This window comes from Melozone crissalis, unplaced genomic scaffold (genome assembly GCF_028551555.1).
Source record: "Melozone crissalis strain CALT ecotype California unplaced genomic scaffold, PUWL_Pcris_2 ptg000062l_1, whole genome shotgun sequence".
NCBI lineage: Eukaryota > Metazoa > Chordata > Aves > Passeriformes > Passerellidae > Melozone > Melozone crissalis.
The window spans coordinates 4,840,396-4,865,195 of NW_026535840.1; the positions used below are offsets into that span (position 1 = coordinate 4,840,396).

Genomic DNA, 24,800 nt, shown 5'->3' on the forward strand with positions numbered 1-24,800 from the left:
CACTGTTTTACTCCCTATTAGATATTTTTAACTCCTAACCAAACTGCATTTTTGTGACCTGTAATTGCAGGGGTAAAACCTCTGCCAGTGATTTTTAGGAAACACAACAGACAGTGGAAGTTCTGTGGAGATGTTCAGGATTGGAGCTCTTTGGTGTGGATGGAGGAGAAATGGAGCTGTTCTTGCTCTAGGAAATCGTGGGTGCAGCACAACAGTACCCAAGTGAGGTCAGCCCTTGGGAGTAGCTACAGGTCCTTAAAAATACCAGGGGTTATTTGGCTGAGAGCATGGCAGGGATGGTGCTGTCCCCAGTTTGAGATACACACCTATCCCATGTAACTCCTGTGGAATCAGCTCTGTGATAACCTTGGGAATCCACAGGGAATAGCCAGGAGGCAGCAGGGAATCACAGAATCATGGAATAATGGAATGGTTTGGCTTGGAAGGGACCTTAAAGTTCATCCAGTGCCACCCCTGCCATGGCAGGGACACCTTCCACTGTCCCAGGCTGCTCCAGCCTGGCCTTGGGCACTGCCAGGGATCCAGGGGCAGCCACAGCTGCTCTGGGCACCCTGTGCCAGGGCCTGCCCACCCTGCCAGGGAACAATTCCTAATTCCCAGTATCCCATCCAGCCCTGCCCTCTGGAACTGGGAGCCATTCCCTGTGTCCTGTCCCTCCATCCCTTGTCCCCAGTCCCTCTCCAGCTCTCCTGGAGCCCCTTTAGGCCCTGGAAGGGGCTCTGAGCTCTCCCTGGAGCCTTCTCCTCTCCAGCTCTCCCACCCTGGCTCCAGAGGGGCTCCAGCCCTTGGAGCATCTCCAGGGCCTCCTCTGGACTCACTCCAGCAGCTCCAGACCCTTCTCCTGTCAGTATCCAGCAGAATGAACCCCCTTGTGTGCTCCTGGAGAGGGGTTTTTGGTGTTGGTATCCAGCAAAGTGAAGCCCCTTGTGTGTGCTCCTGGAGAGGGGTTTTTGGTGTTCTGGAGTTTGAAAACAGGAACATAATCTGTGTGTTGTGACTGGTGTCAGGAGCAGAAATGCAAGTGCCAGCACAGTAAATGCCAGCCAAAATAGGCATGACGAATGCCAGGGCAAAGGTATGTGGCCATGGCTTGATTTAGCTGCTCTGTGTGTGCTGCAGCGTAATATGTTTATTTAAGTTTGGTTTAATTAGTGTGTGATTGTGGGGATTTTTGAAGGAGTTTTGAATGAGTTAGAGATGGGACTTTTGAGTTGTTTTTGATGATGTGGGTTTGTTTTTTAATCTTTTTTATAGGTAGGAAGGGTGAGTTTGGTTCATATCGTTATAGTATGGTTTAGAAGGTCACAAAACTTTTAGTTACAAGACTTTTTAAGGAGTTATTTACTAATAAAACACTGCTAACAAGGATATTTATATTTTTACTTAATTTTAAAATATTTTGTCTTATGGGTTTATGTTATAGTGTAAGTTTTTTTAGTTAATTATGTTATAACACACAAACTTGCAGTACTATATTTTAATCTGTGTTTACTTTTGTAACTATATTTTTTTATATTTTAAATTCTAAACCTCAAAATTTTTAAAAATTAATTTAACGTGTTTGTACTTTAAACTATAAATCTACATTTTTACTTATAATACTTAACTTCAAAAGCCTTTCCCAAGATCTCAAATCAAATCCTGTATTTAATTCTAAACAATTCTTTAACTTACAAACCCAAAGTTCTCAAAGTTCCTTACATTTCAAATTCCAACACATGGTGAAGAGCAGGGTGCCCAGAGCAGCTGTGGCTGCCCCTGGATCCCTGGCAGTGCCCAAGGCCAGGCTGGACTTTGGGGCTTGGAGCAGCCTGGGACAGTGGAAGGTGTCCCTGCCATGGCAGGGATGGCACTGGATGGGATTTAAGGTCCCTTCCCACCCAAACCACTCCATGACTTTATGCTTTTTGTGCTCAAAGCTGCTGAGACTTGGCTTTGGTGGGAGCAGGATGAAGTTCCTTCAGTTCTCTGTTCAAGTTCCTGTTTGGAATTGTAGTGAGGGACACATAATTCAGGTGCTTGTAGAAAAGTGTCCCTGTAAGAAATATGAGTTGGGATTTCATTGAATGCTCATTTTTTTAGGATATATATCCCAGAAAGCAGAATTTTAATGGTCCTAGTAGAAAGACCAGGCTGTTATTTTTCATGCTTACATGGAGCTTGAACATTTTTTAAGAATAAATTGGACTGAAGGTCAAGGTCATAAAAATAAGGTCTAGCAGGCCAAATTTTTATTGCATTTTGATCATTGGTGGAGATAAAAGTACAGTTAGATTTTATCTGAATGACACCAACAGCAGCCTTTGCTTGTGGTGGCATTGCTGCCTATTCCCTTTTTTGTAGGATGAGATAAGGGGACACATAAACACACTTCCCCTGAAAACCTTTTAAGCCTTTGAGATTAATGGCTTTGGCTTCCTGAGCATAATCTGTTCTCTCCAGCTCTTAATTAAGGTCATCCTGAGAACCCAGGTGAACTTGTGGCTGGGGAAGTCGGAGGATGAGAGCTGGAATGATGGAATTGCAGCCCTGACACAGGATACTGGGAATACAACACCCTGCAGCCCTCACAACCAGCTCCTTATCCCTCCTGATAGACTTGTTCCCTTTGCCCTTGGGGCAGAGGAAGTGTGTGCTTGAGTATTGATCCACATCATGCTTATTAATGACACAGGTATTGGATAGGTGGACATGTCAGGCCCGTTTAACCTTTGGATATTGACTGACAGCTCCACAGGGAGAAGGGAACTGGAGGCTGAGATGAGTTGGGAACTGGCTGGGATGCATTGGGAACTGGATGAATTGGGAGCTGGAAGCTGGGATGAATTGGGAACTGGATGAATTGGGAACTGGAGGCTGGGATGAATTGGGAACTGGATGAATTGGAAGCTGGAGGCTGGGATGAATTGGGAACTGGATGAATTGGGAGCTGGAGGCTGGGATGAATTGGGAGCTGGAGGCTGGGATGAATTGGGACCTGGATGAATTGGGAGCTGGAGGCTGGGATGAATTTGGAACTGGATGAATTGGAAGCTGGAGGCTGGGATGAATTGGGAACTGGATGAATTGGGAGCTGGAGGCTGGGATGAATTGGGAGCTGGAGGCTGGGATGAATTGGGACCTGGATGAATTGGGAGCTGGAGGCTGGGATGAATTGGGAACTGGAGGCTGGGATGAATTGGTGATTGGTGTTTTATCTTCACACTCTTGGATTGGAGTGTCCCAGTGCTGGTTCTGCTGCCTGGCAGGAGCAGCAGGTGTAATCAGGTGTTTGAGATAACAAACATCTTGCTGAAGAGCCCCAAAGATTGGATTTCTCGCTGCTTGGTGCGGCTCTGGCGTGCAAGCAAACGCTCAGGATGTGGAGACAGGGTTGATTTATCTTGAACAGGAAAAAGCCCCCTCCACACCCACAAGCCCTGCTGTTGAACTTTAGCACCAAACATCATCCTGTATTAACTCCTGCTTTGTTTTTTGGAGTTGCAGCTGGGTTGCTTTGGGTTTGTTGTTTTAAAATATTTATTTTGCTTGATGGTGTCTAAGGCCTTAACGAAGCCAGAGGATCTGACAGCAGCATCTTTGTCCCAAGGTGTGGGGCAAACAGCAAACTCTAGATGGAAAAATCAGTGGGACACCAATCTGTGTCCCATTACTCTGTTTGGTGAGGAAACTCTCTGTAACAGAGGCCTCTGGGTTGGAATTTGGGTTTGGAAGAGACAAAAGCAATTTGGAATTTTGAGGCCGTGATTCTTTTAGCCAGAGGTTTTTAACACACCTGGATGATGAGATTTCTGGGAGGGTAGAATAAGTGGATCAGGGAATAGAATTGGCACTTCCCAAGCTGGAAGTGCTGGATGTGGGATGCAGTCACGTGGGAATGATACCCTGCCCTCTGAAAAACATCCTTATCGTTGAGTGGGGGGTTTGAAAAGGATGTCTCATTTCTATTTTTCCTCTTTTATGGAAAGCTTCACTCTTCCAGGCTCAAAAGGGACCTCAGTGGTGTTAAATTCTTGCTTTGACCTGAGTTTGTGATTGTACATGCCCTGGATGGAATTGCCATTGCAGAGTGTTTTCCCTGGAGAGGTGCTGGGTGTTCAGCCACCCCTGGGATGGTCCATGTGTTTCTCCAAGGATCTAAAGGTCAACCACAGCCTTGAATCAAAAAGAACAGAAGGTTGGGCAACACACATGATGAGCAGAGTGAGGATTTTATCCATTTAGATTAGATGAGAGCTCCAGGAGCTGCTTGGGTGATGGGTGGCACGGAGTGAAGACGCCTCATTGTGAGGTCCTGTATCCTGGGGGACCTCAGGGGTTTGGGATCCCGCTGCAGCTCCTGCCATCCCTTTCAGAGTGACACAAGGAACGTGTGTGATCCCTCAGAGCTGTCCCAGTGTGTCTGAGGGTTTGTAGGGTTTGAGTGGGCTGGGAGTGCCCGGGATCAGCTCAGCCAGGCCGAGCATCCCGGGTTGCAAAACTGCTGCTGCGAGGGCAAAGGACACCCACGTGTCCAAACACAGCAGCACGAGGTGTTTCTTCACTCCCTGCTGAACCAGGAGGAGCTTCCAGCCGATTTTCCAGACGATTCTGGTTTGCTGCCAGGGTTTAAAATACACCTTCCCTCTTGCATACGTGCTGGAGCACATGATGCTGAAATGGGAGGAATTCTGCTCAGGGAACTCAGTTCAACTCGCAGGCGAGGCTGAGCTTTTTTTAGGGAGAGAGGGAGCAGAGTGGTTTCCTGCGGACGTTGCTCTGTGAGTCACACCGAGTTCCATGACACAGCATTCCTGCCAGGAAACTTCACTGCTGGAACTGATGAGCACATCAGCGCTCTGGAATCTCCCTTTGTGTTAGCAAACACACCTAAGCACTTCACCTGCTGCTTCTGGAACTTGTTCTGATAGTACTTGAGAGATTTTTAAACTCAGCTGATTCAGAGTTTTTTAGTTTCTCTCAGAACCCCATCATAACATCAATATTTTTAGTGTCCATTAAGAGCCTTCCATATAAGAAGTTGTAATGGCTTTTAATGCTGTAACACAGATGAAATAATAATTATTATTTAATTACACGTGTAATAATGAAGTTGCACATTACTTCTCTAAGTGTTTTAATGCAAACACTTTTAAGGTCAGAGTAGCTTTATAATTCCTCTGTAGCACATTTTTTCTGATGTGTCAGTGACCAGGACAACTTACTTGAATGGGTTGAATGGACCAAAAAAAAATAGCTTTGAAGGTTTTTTGGGATATATGAGGTGGATGTATAGATTTATATTCTTGCTTTGAAGCCCTGTGAACACATCACAGAGTGACAATGATGGCTGGCCCTGCTGAGGGACCCCCAGGGCTGTGTCCAGTTCTGGTCCCCAATCCAGGAGGGACATGGAGGGGCTGGAGCGTGTCCAGGGCAGGGAATGGAGCCCCAGGAGGGGCTGAGGGAGCTGGCAAGGGGCTCAGCCTGGAGCAAAGGAGGCTCAGGGGGCCCTTGTGGCTCTGCACAACTCCCTGCCAGGAGGGTACAGCCAGGGGGGGTCGGGCTGTGCTGCCAGGGAACAGGGACAGGACAAGGGGAAAGGGCCTCAGGCTGGGCCAGGGGAGGCTCAGCTGGGACAGCAGCAGCAATTTCTGCATGGAAAGGGTGCTCAGGCCTTGGCAGGGGCTGCCCAGGGAGCTTTGCAGTGCCCAGCCCTGCAGGTGTCCCAGGAAGGGCTGGAGGTGGCACTCAGTGCTCTGGGCTGGGCACAAGGTGGGCACTGGGCACAGCTGGGACTCCATGGGCTGGCAGGGATTCTCCAGCCTCAGTTATCCCAGGATTCTGAGCAGTTTTTTCTCACTTGCCTGAGACTTTCATTGCCACCCTCAGTGCTGGATTTCACCTGCTAATGCAGAATTCCTTTCTGATTGATAGGATAAAAGGGGGCTCAACATAACCTGACTGTTTTCGGTGTTTAGGCAGATTTAAGCTGTCAAGGCAAGGAAGGCATTTCCCCAGGCCTTTGGAAGGACATTCCAAATGGCTCTTGAATGATCAAGACACAGCAGCAGTGGAGCTCTGGGGTATCTTCCCTTTCTCCTCAGTGCCAGCAGTCAACCTCAAATCTGGTTTTTGTCACATTGCTCATGTTCTGGTGGGAAATAAACAACATCTCTGTGGCCATCTTTATTCTTCAGATGTTTTTTGTGTGATTGTCACTCTCCTGTTGAAGCAGGATGGGGGAAGGTAGAGGGGAAACAGCAACAGCCACTGAACTGAGGGCAGTAGTCCCAGATATCCAGTCCTATAGAAAGAAAATTATGTCATCAGCTCAGGCTGTCCTCTCCTTCAGCCCTTAGGCTAAATATGTCCTGGCTGCGCTGTGTAGGAGAGAAAAACACCCTCCCCTTTGCACATCCAGTGGAAGAGTTCATTGTGTTTCTTTTTATTTGTTTAAGGCTATGCAGGGTGTTATGTTGTATCTGTCTGGACACATGCAGCATTTAAATTCACCACGGTTGAAAAGGTGTTCTCAAAGCTCCCTTTTAATTACCTGTAATACTCGTCCAACTGTCTTCTCTTCTCCCTTCTGGCCCCACCTGACTCGTGGGAACACAGGGCTGCCTTTGTTATGTGCCTTGAGGTCACTGAACTCACACAGGCCTGGATCATGGGGGAAAAAAATATCACCAAGATAAGATCTGCTGGAGGAGCACAAGAGCATTTCTGTCAAATATGAACGCATTTATTGTCTGGAGGGAGTTCCTGAGTTGGCCTCTGGCCTCACCAGGTGACTTGTGCTGTCCTGAGAGGTGTGTGAGTGTCCTCAGCATAACAAGGAGTCCTTCTTGGCCTGTGGCATCTTCTAATTAGGCTGCAGATGCCTCATGTATATTCTCAGTGGGAGGGATTTATAGGATTGTTACTAACTAAAGAATTTTTAGGTGATGAGCAATTCCTGTGTTCACTCCAGAATCCCTCCTGGAAAGGAGGCCCAGGTTGGGCAGATGACATCTGTTGAGTGTTATAGAGCCCAGTCACTAAAAGAGTGCTGGAAAAAAAACTCCAGAACTCACTGGTGCCTCATTCCATGTCTCCTCAGATTTTAAATAAAATGGGAGTTGGACTTGATCATGGGGCATTTTTAGGTGTCTAAACTTTGTGGAGGAGCTGATGGTGAGCACATTGTTCCACTGGATACTTGGCTGTCTCCATGTGTTAGGAAAAAGCACTGCTGGGCCATGCTCAGGGGCGTGGATCTACTAAAAAACCCCAGAGCAGCTGCTCCTATAAAATACTTGTTTTCTGTGTGATAGGATGAGTGTGGAACGATTTCTGTGTGCAGCTTCTGAAAATTCTTTTTCCACCCTGTAGCTCTGCAGATTCCTCGGTATTCCTGGCAGCAGGCTGCCTCTCTCGGGATGGAGCTCAGAAATGCTGCTATTTGTTCCTGCTAGTGCCTATTTTTCAGTTTCCACATTATTTAATCCATGGAGTGGAAGCAGGCTGCTTCCTACGCCTCTGACTTCACTCCTGGCCAGTGTCTCTGTTGGATCCAGCAGGCTGGGGAGAGTCCGTGCTCTGCTGGAAAACACTGCCAGCGCTGCTGCTCATCCCATCAGTGTTCCCAACATGACTCAGCCCGCTTTGTGTTGTGGTTTTGTACCGAATTACAGCAGCTCCCCGCTGCCTCGAGTTAGCAGCCAGCAGGCATCTCTGCTCCCTCTCACCTGGGATGCTTTCCCCGGCCTTTCCCGCTGGATCCTGGAGATCCTGTGTGCTTCCAGTCCTTGCTGTGCCCTTTGGGATGGAGGCTGGATGCCAGCCCTCGGGGGGGCGGGGGGGGGGTGGTGATGCTGCCTGGCCAGGGACTCTGCTGCTGCTGAGCCAAAAATTCATGGAAAGCTTGAGGAATGAATTGGTTGTTGCTTTGTGTTAGTGTGGTGGAACACGACTTTTCTTTTTGGTGGAGGGATTGTTTTTTAAATTTCTAGGGTAGGACTGATATATACTGGAAAAAGGAATCCTTCCTCCCTGCAGTGACTTTTAAGTGACACTTAACGAAAGCGTTCCGGGCGTCCAGCAGGAATCACCAGACCGAACACGGGCGATGTCCCCATTTCCCCGTGTTTCAGGCGCTGTTTGCCGGCAGGGCAGCACTGCCGGGATCTGTTGCACCACCCGCGGCCGGGCTGGCACTCCCGGCCTCCTCCTCCTCCTCCTCCTCCTGCTGCTGCTGCTGCTGCTGCTGCTGCTGCTGCTGCTGCTCCTGTGGCGGGCGCTCCGTCCCCTCCTCTCCCGGCGCTGACGCACTGGCGCGCCCGCGGGAGGAGCGGTGGCAGCGCTGCCGCTCCATCCCCTCTGGATCTCGGATCTCCGCTCACCTCTCCGCCTTTCCCTCCGCAGGAGCTTCCCGCGGGGCTGCCGAGCAGCCGGCAGAGGAGCTCTGAGGAAGCCCAGCCCGGGGGAAGTTGAAAGGCGAACTTTGAAGGCGAAGGAAGTCGGGGCTCCGCGCTCCGGGAGTGGCCGCGCCGCCGCCGTGTCCCCGTCCTGCTGCTCCCGGGAGCGGCTGCGGCTGCCAGAGGACAAGCCGCGTTTGCTGCTGCTCTCTGCCGCCTCATTTCCAGCAGTGAGTAGCTCTTTCCCCTCCGGATGGTCCCGTTTGAGTGTTTGGAGTGTTTGGAGTAAAGGGGTGTTTGGCTCTGCTGCGTTTGTGGAGGCATAGAGGGGCTTGGATACACCCCAGTCTACAGTACAGCTATGGGGAGCTGGTTGTCTTTTTGCTTGGGTGACTTTTTTGAAAGTGGCGCTTAAACTTGTGGTTACTTTGTTGTTCGCTGCTTGGTTTTAATCTTAGTTTTCAGTTTAGCTTGAGGTCTTTTTTACTAGAAACCAGCCAGGCTGCCAGCATGTGGGACAGCAGTGACCTGCCCGTGGCTTGTCCCCCAGGTTGCGTGCGATAGGGTTGTGTTTCCATCAGGCAGCTTCACCTCCTGCCGGGACACGGAATCTCCCCCTGGTTTCTGGGCTTGGAGGTTTGTTTGCAGCACACCTGTGGCAGACAACCAGAGTTACACAGCGTGGCAACGGCACAAACTAAAAGCCAGCGACAATCTGCTGTCCCCTTTGGTGGCACCTTGGGCAACTCTCCCCATGCCTGACCTCCCCATTGACTGCTGCCAGATATCCTCAAGGTGGTTGTTTGCTGTGTTTGTAGGAAGGAGCAGGAGCAAGAGAGTGTTTTAGACTTTCTGTGGTGTTGTAGAGTGCCTGTGCCTGCTCCGTGTGTGTCACAGTGTCACCGCTGCCCGGCAGCATGAACACAGCTGTGAGTGTACAGCAGGGTGGCCCCGGGTGTGAGCAGCCCGTGAGTCACTGGGAGAACACAGAAACGCTCTCAGAGGGCACAGGGGAACAGAACTTCATCCCTGGATCCGCTGTGGAGTCTTTCCAGGGGCTGTGATCCTATTTGTGCGTTTTGGGCACGGCCGCCTCTTCTGCTCAGCCTAAACCTCTTTGGAACTCAGTGCTTTAAGCTGGAAGCTTTATAATAGATTTAGAGCTATGAGTCAAGGAGGTGTTTTTTTTTTTACTTCTGGGGAAGAAACTGAACCAAACTGCCTGCAGTGGCTGATCTGTGTGTATTTTTGATACATATATTTGTGTATATGGACACACAAGTGCACACACAGAGAAGAGCTACTCCAGGCGTTGGTTCTTAGGCTGTGTGTGTACAGATGGGCACGTGTATCTGTATAAAAAATGTGTTTTTATAGCAGGATGGTGTGAGCAAGCTGAGAGGAGCATTTTAATTTCTTCCTGCTCTGTCAAGTAATACCCTGCCTTCTTCATTTGCCAGTTGATTTGGTTATGCAGACAAAGGCAGGAAAACAGACCATAACAAAACCACTCTTATCTAATCTGCTTAACAGCACTGTCAGGTAAATCATTAACCCACAGGCCTGGTGCCTGTAAAAGATGCTAAAGAGGTTTCCCTGAAATTCCCCTTTTCCAGAAGGTAAGAAATGAAATTAGTTGCAGATCTTGGTTTCACACGTGGGTGTTTGCTGCTGCCGTGGTTTCTGTGCCTGTTAACAAAGTGCTGCAGTCCAGTGGATTAATGATGGGAGAGGACCTGCTCACCCTGAGGTCTTTTTCCTAAGAGAGCAGCTCCAGCTAAGGCAGAGGGGAAACACAGCATTTACTTACTTGTAAACACTGTCATTCATTAATGAAATGTAATTTCACGTGGGTTCATGGCTGATGGAGTGTTTTTGCTCAGCAGCTTCGTTTCCTGGCATCCTGTGATTCAAATCCCTTTGAGCTGGGAAGATTTGCTGTGGGTCTTGCTGTGCTTAATTCCACACCAGGCTTCTGTTTTGGTTGACTTTTGTTTCTGTAAGCATGTAAGTGATGGGTTTCTCTGAAGCATTTAATACTCAGAGTCTGTACACAGTCCTGTCTGCAGTTGCTTTACATTTTGATTGATCGTGTTGGCAGTGAGTGACTTAAAGCATGGAAAATCTGTAGCACATGGACAACAGCAGAAGTAGTTCCATTTGTGATGTTTGCAGCCATTGCCTGAACAAAGAAAAAGGGTTCAAGAAGGGCTTAAGCTGTTCTAGCTGCCCATGTCCAAGAGCATGACTCAAAACTTCCAGCTAAACTCCTCTAAGCTCCCTGAGTCGGTGTTGGAGTTGTGCCTTCCCCCCCTAAGCTGGATCTGTTTAAAGTGACAAACTCTCAGCCTGGTTGTCTTCTGCCAAAGGTCTGCCTGCTCCTACCAGGGCATTTTCAGGCATCTCCAGGGAGAGGATTAATCCAACTGGAGGGCACAGCTCAGAAAGCTGGACCTCACTTTCAGTGCTAGTCCGTGCCCCAAGTGCTGTGTGCCCAAGTTTGGCACAGCTCAGCACCCTGCACAGCCTGTGCTCTGCTTGCCCGGCTTTCCAGCTGCCTGGGAAAGCTCCAATTTGCTCCTGCTGCTCAGGAAAGTGCCCTTTTTGCTTGGTTAACTTTACAGCCTGGCTGCACATTAGCTTTTTAAAGCTGAGCTTTTTACAGCTGCTCTCCCATGTGAGGAGAGAACTCAGGGTCTGACACCTAACGCCAAGTGCCTGGGGGAGGAGATATCCAAACCTGGAGGAGAAGGTGACTCCAGACCTTTCCCCAGGAGGTGGGAGCTTGTGGAAGGAGGTCTCTGTGCTGGGGACACCCCAGAAATGTTCCCAAGTGCTGTGTCAGGTGGTGATGTTGCTTACAGATGGCAGGGTGATCCCTCCTCCCTGTCCTGGGAGAGCCCAGTGCAGGAGCAGATCCATGCTCTGGATCCTTTCTCCTTTGAGTTTTTAGGGACAAGAAGTGCTGATTGTGGTCTCAGCCAGTTCAGGTGAGCCATGATCCTTGGGGTAACTAGGTTACCACACTCTGTGTGCAGTCAGAGCTGTTGTGGCCACAAGGGACAAGCAGAAGGAGCACACCTTGGGAATGTCCCTTGTGCATTCTCCTCTGGCCTGAGGATGGTTTTTGGCCAGGAAAATTGCCCTGATGGAGCACTCTGTTGTCTCCAGCTGCTTTCTGCAGCTGTCTGCATGGCAGAGGAGGTGGGGGGAAATGACTCTGGTTAAAAATAGAAAGGTGGATTAGGAAATGTGAGCATGGGTTTCAGCATCCAGCAGGGCTGCTCTCACAACTCGCTGCTGCCACCGAAAGGGGAAGGACTTGCTCATACTCCTTGTCTGCAGAAAAGCATGAAAAGAACAGGTTTTCCTGCAAAAAACCAGCAAAAGAACAGGTTTTCCACCGTGGAATCACCCAGGCACAGGAGAGGAGGAGGGGGATGCCTCTGAGAAAATCTTGTTGAGCTCTGCTGGCACAGGTGACACAGCCCAGGTGTGCAGGGACTGGAATTCAAGTGAAGGCTCCCACTGGAAAGGTTTGGTTTAAGCTCGTCTGGGTTAGTCTGCCCGAGTTAAGGACAAAGATTTTAGGAGATTTACTCTGCTCTTTGAATTGTTCTTACTCTGCTGTTTTATGAGGAGAGTTCTACTTGGAGGGGGGAAAAAAAAGCAAAACCAAGAAATAGTGAGGGCGTGATTTCGCTGAATGTGAATGTGTAACATGACACACTCAGAAGAGACTTCATTTTGCAATAAGTGTGTGAAGTGTCAACAGACAAGCCAAGGGGAAATAACTTGTGCTTTGGAAACTATGGACTTCTAAAGTTGCTTTTAGGAAGTGTTTGCTGTACAGTGTTTTGTCACCAGCCTTCAGTGCTTATCACTGTTCCTTGTGGTTATCACTGGTCCTTTTGATATATTTTCTGTTGCCTTTCCTAAAACAACTGAACTCCTAAAACCAGTTAGAAAAACAATTTTTTTTTCTTTGGGAAAAGTTTGTTTCCTGCTGCTTTTTTCCCTTTGATTTTGGGAGTTTGAATTTACTTTTATTTGCTTTTTAAATTTTTTTTAAAACTCTTTATCAGCCTTTAGAACAGTTTGAGTTCTCCTTGGTTCAGCTGCTGTTGTAGCATGTGTTGTAGCAGTGATCCAGCCTGTGCAGTGTTTAGAAAGAAATATCCAGGGTCATTTCAGATATCCTAGATAGATCCTAAAACCCAGGATTCACCCTGTACCAAGCATTCCCTGCACAGGATGTGGTGAAGGGACTGCAGCAGTTATTTTTCATAGCTAAAGAATGTTTATCTAATACTTAGTTCAGAAAACCTGTCACATTTCCTGGGCAAATACTTTGAAGACAAAGAGCATTTATTCTTTTTGAGAAGCTGTGAATACAAGGTGGAATTCAGTATCAGTTTCCATTTACCTGGAATTGTTCTGTCTTGTAAAAGTGAATTTAAGAATTGGAGTTACACTTCAACCTCTGAAAGAGAATCTTGAAGACAAGCAGGTATTTTTACTCAGTTAAGTTTCACAACTCTTCAGCATTTCTCACAAATTACTGGGCTGCTTTTCATAACCAGGAGTAAAAATTCATTGGTCTCCGTGATAGATGTAACACTGTTTTCTTGTAAATTTAAGAGATCACTTCAGCAGTCAAGCAGGTTTTTCACCACTAAGAATATGGATGCTGTAATACTTGATTTATTTTTTAAAACAATGAAGTTGAAGACATTTGACTCCAGTTTATTTGTATTGGAGAAGCTGATGCTTTGGGATTGTTGGGTATTAAGCATCATGGGTGAGAAGGATTTAGTTGGAAGACCACCAGCAAGTGAGTTTTGGTGCAACTTTGATTTCAGTTTCATCTTCCCAGCTTTCTGGGTTTTTTCCATATTATTTCAAACTCCTTTGGTGTTTTGAACTTTTCCCTTTTCATCTCAGCCACCTGCTTTGCTCTGGGGACATTGGTTTGTCTGTTCTAAACCAGTCACACCCCACCTAAATCCTGGCATTGTTCAGCTCTCTCAGAGTGTTTGGATGTTGCACTGAGGTTAAAACAACAAAGAACAACCTCACCAACAGCACAGGATGCTGGAGCAGCTCTGTGGGACAGACCTGGGGGACACCGAGCTGTCCCTGAAGCAGCAGAGTGTCCTGGGGACACCGAGCTGTCCCTGACCCAGCAGAGTGTCCTGGGGACACCGAGCTGTCCCTGACCCAGCAAAGTGTCCTGGGGACACCGAGCTGTCCCTGACCCAGCAGTGTCCCAGCCCAAGGAGGCCAATGGAGCCTGGGGCAGCAGCAGAGCATTGGCAGCAGGGCAGGGAGGGATGCTGGCCCTGGGGCAGCCCTGGAGGCACCTCTGCAGTGCTGTGTCCAGCTCTGGGTGCTGAGCACAGCAGGGCCAGGAGCTGCTGGAGCTGAGCAAGGGCCTGGAGCATGTGGGTGCCCTTCCAGGCCAGGCTGAGGGAGCTGGGGCTGCTCAGCCTGGAGAGGAGCCCCAGCTGAGAGGGGCCCTCAGGCCTGGCTGGGCCTGGCTGCAGGGAGGGGCAGAGCAGGGCCCAGGCTCTGCTCCGGGGCCCAGCAATGGCACCAGAGCCACGGGCAGGGCCTGAGCCCAGCAACTGCCCTGCACAGGAGGCGCAACTTCTGCCCTGGGCAGTGCCCAGCCCTGAGCACATTGCCCACACAGCCTGGGGGCTCTCCTGCCAGGGGCTGGGGCACAGCTGGCTGCACACAGTGCTGTGCCCTGGGCTCTGGGATGGCCCTGCTGGGGCAGGGAGGGGACACCAGGTGCCCACTCAGCTCCTTCAGCCTCACACACCCTGGCATCCTGTGATCTGTTAGGCAAACCTTGAGAAACTTTATTTTTTCTTAATACAATTGCACAGAGAGAGTGGGCAGATGTTGCAGGTGGTGAGGGGATCTCTGGTTCTGGTGGAGTTATGAAAAGTGATATTGCAAAAGCCAAATGAGAAATGAAAGCAGCTTTCTGCTGTGTTTGCCTTCACAGATCTCCTAGCAGCTACTGGGAACAGAAGTGGTGCAACTGTTTGCTGGGAACAGGATTTTAGAGGAGGGAAGAAATGCTTCTGGGGAGCTGAGAGTGCACCCTCATAGCCCAGAACCAGTTTGCCCCTGGTTTAATTTCTGAGCTCCTAAATTTACATCAGCACCTCTCTCCCAAACCACATGTGTTTTAAATGATAACAATATAAATGTGTTTTAAATGATAACAGTATAACTGTTTAGCACGGGGACTGTTTGCAAACATTTTTCTCTCTTGTCTGGTGGCCTGGCTTTTATCAAATGTGAAAGGAAAGGTAGGAAAAGAATTGATCTGGTAATTCTGGGTTACTTAAGCTAAGAGCACTGGGTTACTGATTTGGATTTATCTGGGAGAAAAGTGAGCCAGGCTCAGACTTTTGTTAATGTTTAATGTTGTGTAACGTTCTGCCCGGGCATAATTGAGCCATCACTGCAGGAGTGATCCTGTTGGGGGGGGTTTATTGTGAGTGATTACAGAGCCTGCTGTGGCTTTCATTTCATTGCAGCCTGAGCTCATTGATGAGCAGGGTCATCATTTATTTACAGTTCTTGGGATCCTTTCACACTGATTCTCCTTCTTTTGGGCATGGAGGAGGATGAGGAGACACCACAAAGGCATCTGAAATACTCTGCCCTCTCTTTCTGGTGGTGGTTTGGCATTTCCCTGGTTCTAGGAGCCTCTCCACTTTCTCCTGATCCTGGTGATTTTTCTGGATTGTGGATTTTTCTGGATTTTCTGCACAATCTGCATTGTGCCACTGGACTGAAAAGGGTCTGACCTGGGGTTGGGAGGAGCCTCAAAGGATGGAGGAAAGGAGAGACTGAAGAACAGACTCTACTGAGATGTAAAGGAAAATGAGGAAGAAAAAAAACCAAAGAGCAAAAACATTCCTGCTGGCTCTTGTCTAGGTCTCATTTTGAGATGAATGCTCCTGATTTTTCTCAGTGATTTCCCTGATTTTGTGAGATTCCTGCATAATGCAGTTTGCCTCCATGCTCTGCCATGCAGAGCTTTGAGGCAGAGAGGGAGTCTTGCCTAAAAAGTACCTTGGAAAAGAGGTGAGCAGAGCTGCAAAGAGCAGCTGGGGCTGTCCCTGGATCCCTGGAAGTGTCCCAGGCCAGGTTGGAGCAGCCTGGGAGAGTGGGAGGTGTCCCTGCCCATGGCAGGGGGTGGGATAAGATGAGATTTAAGGTCCCTCCCAACCCAAACTCTTCTGGGATTCTGTGAAGTGAATCTACTCTCAGAAGTGAATTTACTCTCAGAAATAACTTTGGGCTGAAGATTACTTTCAGTTCTGTTGAACCTCTGAATAATCAGAGGAGGAGGCATCCACAAGCTGAGTGTTAGGGCAGACTTGGCAATTTCTGGATCTTCAGTGGGGACCTGTTGAGCTTTGTAAGGCAGGAAAGAGCAGTGTGCAGTTCCTGAAAGACCTGAGCACCACTGGCTTGGAGCTTTGCATGTCCTGTCCTAGAGAATTCACTGATGCAGCTGAGCACAGTCTGAGCTCATCCACCTGCCTGCAAGATCCCCTCAAGTCTACAGAGTAGTAAAAAGGTAGTCCAAAAATACTTGAGGTCACATTTTCACAGTGGAACGTGGTTTTCAGCTGCCTCCAGGGTTGTCATGACTGAACTTGGAGGTTGTTGTCTGCCACCAGCTGTCTGAAAGCTGCTGTGCCTTTTCAATCAAATTCTACAAACACAAAAAAGGCAAGATGTTGTGCATTGGAAGCAGCTGTGTTATTTGTCAGTCAACTGCCTGGAATAAAAAAAATCTCAAGAAAAAGGAGATGGCAGTGATTGGGGGCAAGTTTTCCATAAAGCAGCTATTACTCCTCCCTAGAGAGATTACAGAGCAACACTTGTAACTGCAAACACTTGAAATTGTAAAGATGTTGTGTTTGTGTGGCAAAGCTCTGGAAAACAGACACAGCAGTGAGTTTTAACAGTGCAGTTCATCACTGCTGTCGTGGCCCCAGGCAGGGAAATCAGACAGAAAGGAGCATTTTGGTCATTCTGGCTGAATTCCCAGTGAGACTCCTGTGGGTGGGCAGGCCCAGAGCAGCTGTGGCTGCCCCTGGATCCCTGGCAGTGCCCAAGGCTGGACATTTGGAGCAGCCTGGGACAGTGAAAGGTGTCCCTGCCCATGGCAGGATGGGTTTTATCAATTTTTATCAATTCCAGGCCATTCTGGGATTCTGTGCTGTGCCATCCCATTCCAAGTGCTGGGTTTGGTGGAGGCCCACACCAAAATCATCTGATGGTTGTCTTGAGGCTTCATTCTGCCTTTCACCCATCTGGCCTGGCTAAATAATCCATGAACTAAAGTGGTTTCTGCTATTTTTAGGCTGTGCAGATCACAAAGGAGAACATAGATGCAACATTTCTTCATATCAAGCTCCCCTGCCTGCTGACTGACCCCAAATTCTGTGCCCTCCCTTAGGGGACACAAGTCCCCTTGTCCTCAATGATTTATGCAGCATCTACAATAACAGGGCCTGTTGCTTTCGGACGTGGGTGCATTCATATTTTATGTCTCTGCCTGCCCTTCATGTTTTATTTACTGGAGAGTGTAAGGAAATTGGTTACTTGGCAAAAAGTGGCTTTTAGTGGGCTAAGGAGCTCCAGGTTTCCTGAATTTTGGGCTGGCTCTGTGTCTGCTCTGCTCCCCAGGGGCTGTTCCACTGCTTCTCAAGAGCTTTCTGAATATTGATCCTTCCTCCTTGCTGCTCCAGAAAGGGAGGAGAGCCTGCAGCCTTGCTGCTGGCAGCCTGTCTGCTGCAGATTGTGTTTGGGGAGGGCAAGAAATCCCAAAACCAGCCAGGAACGTGGTCTCCTTGTGCTGTCCAGGAGTTCAACTGTGTCCCCATTAAATCTGAATTTACATGGTGCATGTCTTACATTTCAGACTGATCCAGACCAGCCCAAGTTTGTCTTGGAATCAGATAAATTCCGGACCCCTCATTGTTTCACTGCTGATGTGAAATCACACCTAGAATTAGACCCTTGTTGTCAGTGCTGTTGTGGCTGCATATTTCAGCAGGATCTTTGCCACTGTACTTTTATGCCCTTACTCACATGAAATATTTGTGGATTTAAGTTATTTTCAGACTTAGTGAAAAGCTTTTGCAATGCTCAAGGACAGATAATAATATATTTACTTTTAAAAGAGAATCTCCTGTGTATTTTTATTGTATTTATATCCTGTGCTATATCTGGTAGCCCCACCCTTACCTCTAAAAACCACACAAACAAAACAAAAAGACCTGAACAACCCCCAAACTCCAACTTCTGTGACTGTTTAACATCTTTTGGTGTGTACTTTAGTACTTTATCTTGTTTCCATAACACCACCTGTATTTTTCCCACCTGCAGTCATTTCAACAGCTCTTGTGTGGCTTGCAGGAAGATTTTTTTGTTTCCTTTTTAATAACTGGAATAATTTAATAACTGGAATGTTGTATTTTATCAGGTTTAGAAGGTGGGGGAGATTTATCTAAAAGTTGCATGTCAGAGCACAGCTCCTGTAGAGCAGGTCTGGTTGTGGGCTGGGTGCCCCTCATTTGTTTTGTACTCCTGAGATATTCTGGAGGCTCATATGCATTTCCCAGGCTTGGAGGGAATTTTGGGGAGTCACAGAGCCTGGCATGAGGTGTCTCCATGGGCTTTTCCTGCTCCCAGGGGCTCCTTATCAGATCCCAGCATGGTTCTGCTTGGAAGGAACCTTAAAGATCCTCTCATCCCAAGCCCTGCCATGGGCAAGGACACCCTGCTGCCCTCTGGGCTTCCCCACCCTCCCAGCCTCCAGTCTAAACCCCCAGATGAATTCCTGCAGTACCAGGACATGTTACCTCACCCGTCCTGCTCAGAGGAGCCCCTGCACATCAGAAAGAGCAGCAGAATTGTCTTTCCCTGGTTTTGTTTGCTTTGGGATAGTGGATCCTGCTGGACATCCCCGGGGATGTATCTCCTGAGTATTTACCTTTGGGAAGGGTTTATTCAGGTAAATTCCCAAATTTAGTTATTTCTTGTGTGGCTGTGCTGCAGGGAGATGGAAAGCAGCATCAAACTCTCCTGCATCTCCTGATTTTTCCAGACCAACTCTGCAATAAGAGCCTTCCTCTCCTTCTTCCACATGCATGTGTTGAAGAGACTTTTTGATTTTTGGTGCAACTCTGAGCAGGTATTGCTGGAAAAAGTGGACTCTGTTCAAAAATTTAGACTGCTGCTTCACTATAACCCTTTTATCCTCAGCCTCAGCAGCTTTTCCCAATACTCCTGCAATCTCCCATCCTTCCCCAGCAGTCACAGAGCCCTGGCTCCATGGCCACGGATCTCCTGATCCAGCTGGGAGAGCAGACAGGTCAGAGTGGGGCTATTTTCAGGCAGCACCTCATTGGCATCCCTGCCTTGCTGTCCTTAATACCTTGCTAATCTGAGCTTCACCCACCTACAGATTGAAATCTTTCCTCCTCTCCCCTCCCTCTCATCTGTTCACACTTAACAACAACAAATAATTAAAGATCTTTAAACCAGATGCCTCTGGAGCTGCTTGGTCATGCAATACTTTGCCTCAGAAGGGATGGAGGTTGGTTTGTTTGGGTTCCTCTTTCTGGAAGAAGAGCAGAGCCACCGAGTTCCTGCAGTTGTGGCTGCTGTGAGATGCAGGGCTGGGCCTTGTTGCATTTAACTGTTTGTGTAACAGCAGCTGGGAAAGCCAGGCTTGGTTCTGCAGTGATCCTCTCAAAGAGGCAGGCATTCCTTTGTTAATTAAATAGTTAATTCCCATGTCCACTTCCCAGGGTGGAATGCTGGCTTTTATTAATTGTTTTTCCAAGGGTGGATGTGGCTTTTGAGTGCCTGAACCAACTGAGATTATCTAAGCAGTGGGCTGTGTTGGCTGTGTTTGCTGTGTTTGCTGGGAGCAGTGTGAGGTGGGTGCCCTGCAGGGCTGCACTAATACTTTGTGAGATTGTGAGAAACACAGCTCACTATTGAAAAGTTTTATAAAAGTTTATTAAGGGATAAAAGAGATAAATCCAAGTGCTGGGATGCTTGGCTATTTGCACACAGTTAACTTAAACCATGTTGTCTATAAAACCATTCTTAAACCATATGTTCTCTATATGCTGTTACATTATAGGGGGTACATCAATATTCATAAGGATTTTTATATATATTCAAATTTGAGTTTTAACTTTTGACTTGTCTTCATGCCATCTTGTAGATGAAACCAATATATTTTATTTTTTCTTCTGGTTCCATTTTGTTGTATTTTCACTCCCTGATAACGAGGGTCAATAAATTCTCCTCTTTTTTTTGTGATGCTCTGGCTGCTATTTCTGTTATCTTGTCTTTCAGATAAGGTAGTCCCTGAATATGGGAAATCACTTTTAATTCTTTTACACCATTTTCTGAGTTAGTTACATGAAAAAATAATTTCAACATTATGCTACAGTCTAAGATAGGACATATGACACTGCTACTTATAAAAGCTATAGAGTGCATACATAAACTGACAGATTATACTATATCAAAAGCAGTAATTACAAATTGTACCATATCATGATTTTTGTGACCAATAATAACTTGCAAAACAAAAGTTAATACAGAAATGAGAAAGCCAATAACTATTTGTTATTTATAACAAAAGGAAACACATGCAGGAGGGCATCTTCCAGTCTGTGCCATAAGTTTTGGCTTGCCTTCTTTTAATTAAAATGTTTAGACTGGTATGGAAAGTTTGCTCGAGACTGTGCTAGCAGCTGGACACCCCTCAATTCTTTCTGTGGCAGGAGGAGAGGGATGACATGCCCACCCATTCAGGAGGCATCTGATGGAAGTGTTTTTAGTTATTTCTGGCTGTGGAGGGTGGACAAAGTGCTGGCTGAGCTTTGCAACTGTTTTGGGTTGCTTTGGTGTTTTATGGGCTGTGGGTGAGTGCTGGATGACAGCATTCCCCAGGTGGGGGACTTTGGAAGGTGAAATATTGTTCAATTTCAAACTGACAGAGAGCAGGGTTAGATTGGATATCAGGAAAACATTGTTCCCATGAGATTGGGGAGGCCCTGGCACAGGGTGCCCAGAGCAGCTGTGGCTGCCCCTGGATCCCTGGCAGTGCCCAAGGCCAGGCTGGAGCAGCCTGGGACAGTGTAAGGTGTCCTTGCCATGGCAGGGGTGGCACTGGAAGGGCTTTAAGCTCCCTTTCAACCCAAACCACTCTGGGATTCTCTTTTTAAACACAGCTTCATTTCCATGGCAGGATCACAAGCTACTCACACTTACCCGGTACCTCCGGCTGAGATTCCCTTGTTTGGCTGGAATTACAGGTTACCTTTGGAACTGATTTAATTGATGTGCTCAAATCCTACCAGTTCAGCCTGTGGATCTGTTACCCAGCCATCCAGACTTTCCTGTTCAGTGTGCCAGGTAGTGGAGGGACTTGCAGAAGAAAGGATGGCTGAGAGCCACAGTTCCAGAGATGTTGCCTGGGATTGTCCATAGCCAGGTGCTGATGGACATCTCCATAAAGGTGTTATTTCATCACAGGCACATTCCTGTGCCTCATCTGTGCCACTAGAAAAGGAATTTAGAAGCAATTGGATGTGGCTGCAGGAGGAATTTACTTCTGAGGCTTTCAGGTAGTTATTGAAATATTAATAATTTCCAGAACAGTTAGATGGTGAGATCTGAGGTTTTTATCTTCCTTTATTTCTTCTTCTTTGTGAACCTAACTGATCATAACTTTTGAGCTGAGGGGAATATGTAAAACATATTTTGCAGCCTTTGAACACTGTAATGACTTTGAGTGACTCTGCTTGTGATTTGGGCACTGGTTTGATGTGTACCTGGTGGTACTGTCACCATTGCTGTCAGTGTGGAAGGAAGTGTGTTTTCAGTATTATTTTGTGATCTTGAATCATCTATCAGTTAAAATTGTAAGGAATGCTTCATGTTTCAGGGAAGATATTTGTGTATTCCTGTTCTTTGGGTTCAGTGTCAGCAGCAAGATTTGAGCAGGATTTGCTGGTGTCACAGATCACTGATGGGAGCAGTGTCACAGGATTTGCTGGTGTCACAGATCACTGATGGGAGCAGTGTCACATCTGACATGGATTGGGAGCAGCTGAGTAGGAGCAGTGGATGGAATGAGTAGGAATAGTCTGACACACAGATAAAGCTGTGGGCAAGGCACTGGGCAAGGAATAGCTTGGGTTTCTGGAGGCCAAATTCTGAAATTTGGAGCTTGTTGAATCATCAAAGTGTGGCATTCAGTGCCCAAAACACTGAGCAGCAATGATGAAATTGCCTGTAAAAGGCAAAAGCCCCCCTGGAGCAGGAACCAGAGCTGCTCTGAGTTGTTTGGCACCCTCCTTGTGGATGGCTGGGCTGGAAAGGGGAGGATTTGTATCCCCAGCCCCACTGGGTTTGCTGGCAAGGCCAAGTGGAAGATCTGCACTGCAAACAGAGGGATTTGGCTTCCTGTGATGGAGTGTAAAGAAATGTTCTGGGATTTGACAAATAAACCACAAGGGTTTTTCCAGCATGTAGCATAACCACAAAAAGGAAGATGCCAGGACAGTTCATCTGCAATGTCAGGAGATGTAAGACACATCACCATGCAGGCTGTACACCCATAATTTGTTGGCAGTCAAGATGGTTTGGGATTTTTTCCTTTTTCTTCCCTTTCCCGTGTTTATGATTTTTCTAGACCAGCTATGCAATAGGAGCCTTTTTCTCCTTCCTGCAGATACATGTCTTGAAGAGACTTATTTGATTTTTGATACAACTCTGAATAGGTATTGCTGGAAAGAGGAGGACTCTGTGTTCCGAAATTCAGACTATTTACACAAGAAATAATCTTGAATATGTGTGGTTTTGTCTTTCAGACCAAGGAACACTCAGTGTTACATGAAACTAAATTAATAAAGGCAAACCCAGGGATTGTTTTTGTTTTCCAAGAGGAATGGCATTGAAAATGAGTAATGTTGATGGTGTGTCTTTTTGGGTGGGTTTATGAAAAGTAACAGCTGAAGTGCAGAGAACAGCATTGTGCATGAAGATATTCACATTTCAGCTCTGGAGGCTTGGAGTCTTTGATGTGGGTCTGATGTGTTGGGACTTCAAAAGCAGGATGTTTGAAATAAAATATTTATATTGCTAATGAAATATGGAAATATTATTCTAGGCTGGGAATCGTAGCGTGTAAATTTAGTTTTCTTTTGCTTTAGTTACAACCCTGGCAAAGGCACTGGGGAGGGAGCAACTCTTGTGGTCTGGCTACTGTCTCATACATGGCCAGTAACAAACCCTAATATTAAAAGAATATGTCAAGTAACTGATTTAAGCCTTCAGTGAGGATCTGTTTTCTCTGTGATTTCTGCCAGGTTTCCTTTTCCTAATCTGCATGGCTGGTTTGGCAAATTATGCTGGAGTCTGCATTTCAGAGCCACGTTACCATCAGTCACAAGACTGCTCTCAGTTTCCTTGGGCACAACTTCCCTTTCTGTTCCCATGATTTTTTAATTTTTAAATTCATGCTGCCACTTAGATTCCCAGAGGTTTCCAACAGATCTGACTTTCTAATAATAAATGGCTTTTTAGGTACTCACTGGAGGTAAAAAAACCCTCACAAAAACCTCAAAACACCTGCACTAATTGAATTAAAATATGGAGCATGTCACAAACGTTTAGCCTCTCCTTATTTTCTTGCTTCCATCCTTGTAGGAAAAAAATCCCCACTTTTTCTGCCTTTTTAGTGTTTCATCTGTTTCCCTTTGAGGCTGTTTGTGGTTGTGTATCAGTGAGGGGAGGCTGGGCAGTGTCAGGAGCATCGCTGTGCGCTCTCAGTGCCCGATTGTCTGCGGGGTTGCACGAGGACGTGGGGCTCCATTTCCAGCCCTGACCCAGATCCTCAGGCAGCACAGGGATGTGTGCTCAGCTCTGCTCTGCTCTGCTCTGCTCTGCTGGGGACAGAGCCTGCTGCTGCCTGAGCACAGAGCCCACGGCACTCAGGGCTGCTCTGTCCATGTCCCACCTGGGCAAGGTTTGAGTGTTGCGTGGCGCCCAAGGGTGTGGGTTGGTTTGTGGGGTTGGTTCTGCTGTAGGAAGCTGCTGAAGCATTGAAGGTCCTGGTGTCTGAGCAGGTTATTCATAAAATGGCAGAAAAGTTTGGGTTGGAAGGATCTAAAAGCTCATCTTGTTCCACCTCCTGCCATGGCTTCCACCTTCTGCAGGTGCTCCATTCCAGCCTGGCCTTGGACACTTCCAGGGATCCAGGGGCAGCCACAGCTTCTCTGGGCACCCTGTGCCCTCACCACCCTCACAGGGGAAAATTTTGTCCTAATATCCAGTCTAAACTAATTTTTAAAGATTTGTGATGTTCTGTTAATATTTTCACCCCACCCCCCAGTCCCTCTCCCTTTGCATTTGGGGTGGGGAGCATGGATTTCCTATTGCAGCTGTTCAAAAATAAGCCAATATTGGTCCCACTTCATTGCAGATGTTGAATTATTTTAGGATTGGGACATTAGGATTGTGGAATGGAGTACAAAATGGGATGGGTGCTTGGGTTACACCTGGAGCAGGCAGAAAGGCTCTGCCTCCCTGACTTGGTGCAGCTTCCCAGCCTGAAATAATTGCAACTTAAACCTACCCTGCTCCATCCTTTCCATTCCAGGATCATTGGAAGCAGGATTTCTGTCCTGGGAAAATAAAAGCCCTGCTTGGCAGCTGTTCCTGGGGTGGGACTGCTGGTCAGGTCCTCTTCCTGAGTGTTTGCTGGTTTTCATAACTAGTGCCAAGCACCAGGAGGATGTGAGAGGAAGAAAGCTGAGCTGTGGGGCTGTAAATCACAGAATTAGGGAATTGTTTGGGTTGGAAGGGCCTTGAAGACCATTCAGTTTCAGTTTCTGCCATGGGCAGGGACACCTTCCACTCAGACCAGGCTGCTCCAAGCTCTGGTGGAAACTCATGGAGGGAAATACTCCCTGTTGGTGTTCCCATCTGGAGGTGGGACCTGTTTGGTTCTCCAAGTGTGCTGCAAGTACTTTGGGTTTTAAATCCTCCATACTCAACTCTGGACTTGTGGAGTGGATTTTCATTTCTGGGTGGTTTTTTTTAATAATTCAGTTAGGATAGAAAATATATGGTGAGGGTTTCTTTTTCTTCTTGGTATCAGGTAATTTAGAAAAAAGCAGGCTGCTCAGGGATTGATGTGGTATTCAGGCTGGGCTTTGTGTAAGGAGCTGTGTTGAGGGGATGTGGGTGTTGCTTTGCATTTTCACCCCAGCCTCTCTTTTCATAGTAGTAGCTCCTCTTGCTCTGACTTCCTGTCCACAGACC

At 47.4% G+C, this 24,800-nt stretch overlaps 1 protein-coding gene across 4 annotated transcripts in view; it reads left to right on the forward strand.

Annotated features, from left to right (window-relative positions):
• The window catches only part of SGMS1 (sphingomyelin synthase 1), a 66,312-nt gene that overhangs the window by 22,009 nt on the left and 19,503 nt on the right, over window positions 1-24,800 (forward strand). For 3 of the 4 annotated variants that reach the window (XM_054288390.1, XM_054288392.1, XM_054288391.1), the window contains exon 2: window positions 8,410-8,632. The gene's annotated coding sequence lies outside the window, so the exon portion shown is untranslated. Of the gene's footprint in view, window positions 1-8,409; window positions 8,633-24,156; window positions 24,217-24,800 lie in introns of those variants that run through there. The other variant, XM_054288393.1, reaches the window with a different exon arrangement.